The sequence below is a fragment of the Artemia sp. Qi Xiang Cuo genome, chromosome 6 (assembly GCF_049724085.1).
Source record: "Artemia sp. Qi Xiang Cuo chromosome 6, ASM4972408v1, whole genome shotgun sequence".
Taxonomy (NCBI): Eukaryota; Metazoa; Arthropoda; class Branchiopoda; order Anostraca; family Artemiidae; genus Artemia; species Artemia sp. Qi Xiang Cuo.
This window is the reverse complement of record NC_142799.1, coordinates 38,682,627-38,688,736: the sequence shown is the minus strand read 5'-3', so window position 1 is coordinate 38,688,736 and position 6,110 is coordinate 38,682,627.

The following is a 6,110-nucleotide window of genomic DNA, read 5'->3' as shown; positions in this document are numbered from 1 at the left end:
TACCCGGCACGGTGGAGCTTCTACCATAAGATCTTTATGGTATCCCCATGTTAGGTAAAACTTGCGAAATACATGCATACTAGTAAAACTATTCAAAAAATACATACAGAATAAGATTGGTTCTATTCCTAGTGAAATCCCATGGGCTAGTGAAAGGCGAAAACAATTCTGGAACAATGAAAGACTGGTCCGGACGTGAGTTATAAAAGGGTTTTATTGGTATCTGGAACCACTTATAGATTTAAGGTCCTTCAAGCTGGTTTGAAAACAATTTACAGATACAAAATTCTAAAAAAGAAAAGTGAAAGAGAAATTATATTATAATATCATTCAGTATTTCTTTATAATTTTTTGTATATTTACCTAAAAGTTCATGATACAGAAAACTAAACTTTTTAAATTGCCAACTAATTTTATTGGCAGAAAAACCTCTCAAGATCAGTTCTTGGCTAAGCTTTTTACATCTATTTTTAAAATCTGTGTAATTACTGCAAATTCTTGCATACCTACATAATTGGGAATAATAATCTGAATAAGTAATATTTGAATGTATATCAAACAGTTCGTGGTAACGAACTGTAAGTAAGGAGCGACCTGGCTCAGCGGTAACGGAAACTGTAGAAAACGGAATTTTGATACCAATAAATACATCAAAAGAACCAGATTTTAATGTTGATTTAAAATATATAAGTTTTATCAAGTTTAGTCCTACCTATCAAAAGTTACGCGCCTGAGAAAATTTGGATGATTTTCGAAAAAAGGGAGAAAGACCCCCTAAAAGTTATAGATCCTTAATTAAAATCACACCATCATATTCAGCGTATCAGAGAACCCTACTGCGGAGGTATCAAGCTCCTATGTACACAAATGTGAAATTTTGTGTTTTTTGCCAGAAGAAAGTTCACGGATACGTGTTTATTTGTTTGTTCGTTATTTCCACATGGGTCATCGTTATGATCCACTAGTTCTAGGATATCTTGGGAGGGCTAATTGGAACGGAAGTTTAAAGTTCGAGCGCCCTTTTTAAAGTGACCAAATAGAATTGGAGGGCAACTAGGCCCCCTCCCACGCTCATTTATTTCCCAAAGTCACCCGATCAAAACTTTGAGATAGCCATTTTATTCAGCATGGTCGAAAATATGATAACTATGTCTTTTAGGATGACTTAATCCCCGAAGTCCCCGGGGGGAGGGCTGAAAGCTATGAACTTTACCCAATGTTAACATATAGTATTGGTTATTGGGAAGTATACAGACGTTTTCAGGGGGAATTTTTTCTGGGAGTGGGGGGGGGGAGTGGGTCAAGGGGTACGTGAGAAGATCTTTCCATGGATGGAGTTTTCATGGGAGAAGGGATATCGCTATGAAGGGAGTGTTGGATTTTCCAGCATTATTTAAATAAAGATCAGAAATTATATATAAAAAAACAAGTTTTTTAACTGAAAGTAAGGAGCAACATCATAACTTAAAACGACAGAAAACATTACGTATATGATTGGGCTCATCCCCTTGTCAATACCTCGCTCTTTAAGCAAAAGATTATTTAGTACTTTCATAAGAGCTATTTATTCTAATTAACGGCATTTGTGATTAAGGGGTCATTTTTAAAAATTGGAACACAATTTGAACTTTAGCTTAAAGAGCAAGGTATTGACTAGGGGGCGAACCCTCTAATATACGTATTAAAAATAAATGAATATAGAGGTTCATTACGTAAGTTATTTCATAAGTTAAGTATATTTATTGCTAATAAAAACGTTCGTAAATAAAAATAAACAGCTTGCGAGAAAGCCATTTAACCAAATAAAAGTAAAATTAATATTCAAATCTTTTTTTAATTATTCATGTACGGTGAGCCAAAATCAAAACCTGCATTAATTCAAAAACGTTCAAAAATTAAATATAAAAAAAAACAAGTTTTTTTTTGACAAGTAAAACAAGTAAGGAACGACGTTAAAACTTAAAACGAACAGAAATTATTCCGTATATGAAAGGGGCTGTCCCCTCGTCAACACCTCGCTCTTTACGCTAAAGTTTGACTTTCTCACAACTTTATTTTTTTTAAACAATGAAAAACTTTAGCGTAAAGAGCGAGGCGTTGAGGAAGGGACAGCCCCTTTCATATACGGAATAATTTCCGTATGAAAACAATGAAAATCTTTAGCGTAAAGAGCGAGGCGTTGAGGAAGGGACAGTCCCTTTCATATACGGAATAATTTCTGTTCGTTTTAAGTTTTAACGTCGTTCCTTACTTTCAGTTAAAAAAACTTTTTTTTTTTATTTAATTACTTTCAAGGAACGGAACGCTATCTCGGGACTTCTTACTTCTGCTATTGTTACTGTCGATAGGTCTAAGATCAATTCTAAAACGTTTCAGTAAGATAGCGGGGCACCCGCAGGAGACCAAACATTTATGGCGTCCCGTAGAGGACCGAAAAGAAACATAAAAGTACAAAATGTTTTGCAATCGGAAAAAACATGATGGTTGGCTAGCAAAAACTAATTTTTAATCCTACTCCTGAAAAAAATCACTTCCTTCCTCCAACTTGGAATATGTATACGGAGTTCCTGCTTAATGGATAAATTATTTGTTGATATTCCTGTGAGAGTAGGGTAGCTACATAGTTATAAGAACAAAAACAGTAAGCTTCAAAATAAACTCCATCCATTAAAAATGATTGGTTCATGTTGTTCTTCCTATAAGTTTAACATTATGATACCTTCAATCCCCATTTGCAAGGTTCTATAAACGTTATCTATCATATATATACATAGGATGATTTTAATTTTGAAGTAATTAATTTTCCGTTCCTTGAAAGTAATTAAATTAAAAAAAACAAGTTTTCTTAACTGAAAGTAAGGAACGACGTTAAAACTTAAAGCGAACAGAAATTATTCCGTATACGAAAGGGGCTGTCCCCTCCTCAACACCTCGCTCTTTACGCTAAAGTTTGACTTTCTCACAACTTTATTTTTTTTTAACAATAAAAAACTCTGACACACCGCAATTGATGCCCCTAGTCAGATCTTCAACCCCCTTACTCAGGAGGCAATGCTTCTTTTTGCTGCTGAAAATGGTGTAAATTGTTGCATCATTAAAGCTTTCCCTGACACATACTCTCGCCCTCAAATCTATCTGAAGATTGCTCTTCTGAAATCTAAGGAGCCGGTACACTTGTTGAAACACGAGAACATTGCCCGTCTTCTCGCACTTCTAATGGCATCAGTACCTCTCTCGTTTCAAATGCCGATGATATACTTAATATAAGTCAACTATTGAACGACTTTCTGACATAAACCCTCCCGAAAATTCCGAATTTCGTTGTCGTTTTCAGGAACAATCCTAATTGAATCGGAAATACCTAGAAAGTTCCAACTAATACTGGATTTTAACTAAATTCAATGCTATTGAAGGAAACATAATCCCATTTTGAATAATAGTGGTCACATTTTAGGATTGAATATTTTTATTTAAACACAAATACGTACATACAAGCTTGACAGACAGAGCACATGCCGACTACCATAATTGTAGTATATTAGTGGCATAGTGCTTGTACTTAAATACAAATAGTCAAATATCATTTTCTAATTTCAGAGCACAATAAATCATGCTTCTTCTCAAAGATTAACGTAAATTTAAAGAGCATTCCGGAATTTGAGGAAAGGTCTATTTTCAGAAGTCTGCAAGATTAATAATACGCGAAACTCAAATTAAGCAAGGAACTTGGCCTCAAAACTCGAAAGCTTCTCTATTGGACTAAAGCTAAAATATCTCTAAGCAATAATTAATCAGAAATTTCTGAATTATTTCAAGTTAAAGTACAATCTAGATGAAGTAGTCCAGCTAGCTTAGAAAATTTTCCTTCTGGTGAAATGACAGGATATTTCCGAACCAGAATGACAGCAGCAATACCCAGGGTTAGAATCGTCTGAATGAGCCATGACAGACAATGCACGAGTTAATGGCCATAGTACTTGATATGCAGACCACTAACCTTATCGACACTTTAAGACAGCTTCAATCTCAGCCTCTCTCCTATAATTCTCTCTTTATTTCTGTCTCTCTTTTAATCTGTTGGACAGCATAATTTGTTTTTGTTTTTTTTACCGTTTCTCCCTAATCAGCAAATCGTGCATACCATTGATAGAATTAGAACTATACATAAAAAAGGTAAAAGTAAAAATATCAAATGGCTATTTAAATGTCATATTAAGGTTAACTTTTAAGGACTGGAAAACCGCTTTCCATAAATTTTAGCGTTTATCAGTACTTTTCAGACAAAACTGTTTAATTCGTCTTTTTAGCCTTGAATCAACTGTGCTTCTTCCCTAGAAACAGTTGGGGAAAATATATTTTTAAAAAACTTCTTTTTCGCATGCTGACCAAAGGTCTGCGTAGCGCAGGTCCCGATCTTCTAATTCTCTGCCTCCGGCCGAAAGTGCAATGCAGGTTGGGGGCAAATCTTCCGATGCTTCCCGTCCCCCCTCCAGGTTTCTACAGGTACCCATTTAGAGCTGAATCGACTCTTGCTGGGCTTACAGTCACACCATTGACTCGCGTTTCAAACCAAATAACCATCAACATCAGGTGACAACGAAATATCGCAGTCAATTAAAACATGTATGTATCAAAATTATATTATAGATAACTTTATCTCGAAGCATAGTCTAAATACGGAAAAATTGTATATCCAGCGCATAGACCGGCGGCGTCATTAAATCTCGATTGTCTCCAGTCAGTCTTGTTGAAGCCACAGCCTTGTTTCAGCATCGGTATCTTGTTTCCGCAAAAATGCATCGGGACTGGAATCACTACTATTAGCGGCATTAATGCGTTAACTGTGCACACTCGAACATCACTTTAGTGTACAATTATGTAAAAAAAAAAACAGCAAAGATCTTGGTAGTGCACCCCCCCCCGGGAAAATTCCCGACATCGCCCGGGCAAAGCCCCATGTGTACACGCATGATTAAGTATGAACATCGAGTGTTTCCGGGGCTAGCGACTCTTGGGAGGACTCAATTTTGATCAAGATCTAACAATAGGCAAATTATGGAGAAAATGTAATATACAATAGGAAAAGCAGAAATCACAAGATTTTAGGCGGTACCGGGCGTCAAAAGGCCACTTCTAGCAACTGTTTGCCTTGAACCTTGCTGTGTCAGTAGTTTAAATTTTATTTCTAGCATTATTGTACTTTTTTAAGCAAAAGTAAAAACGTTATTTTTTAATTTTCAACATTCAGGGAGACTATTTTCTCTCTCGATTTCAATATAGTTTTCAGTTATCTATCGAGCAAAAGAAATATTAGCCTACAAATATATCAAGTTAAAAAGAATTGTCATGGCTCAGTAGTAAAGTTAGTTTGCTCCCTCCCCCCTCTCAGCAGCCCTATATGGCACCCACTCATATCGCTCGCTATGGCAGACAACCTCAGGCTTTCGGCACTCACACACTTTTTAAAGCTAGTCCAACAACAAATCACTAACCCAATAGCACCTTCAGCTCACTCGGGCATCCAGCCCTCGCAAATATAGCCTAACAATACCCTCCTATGCTCAGTTAAGTCGACAACTCAGCCATTAAGCCCACACAAACACTTAGTATTTTGATATTATATTTCCATTTTTCTTTCTTTTTCAGATTTTCCTAGCTTGTTTACATTATCATGGTTCTAAAATACTTCTTCATAAATTTTCAAGTTTCTAGCTTGATAATTTTAGTTTATTTTGAGTGTAGACAAAAAATTTCACACACACCTGATGTTACGATTGCCCGAAATTCCTCTGAAAAATAATATCTGTAAGAAAAGCGGTAGATATTCTACCGAGATATTTTTCAGGACTTTTCATCTTGCAATATATCATTTTTAAATCTTGAGCCTATTTATACCAGATTATTACCTCTTGTTGACCTAAAACACTTCTGGCTGGAACCCATGGTCGAGACTTGTGGGCATATATGTGACTTCTATTCCTTACATAAATAAAAAACATACATGTTTTTGTTTCGCTTAGTCTTCACTTGGCATTCAGGCCAGGTCCTTTTGAGTCAATTCTTGAGTCATTGGGACTATGATCATTCTGTGACTGACCACAGAAAGTAGT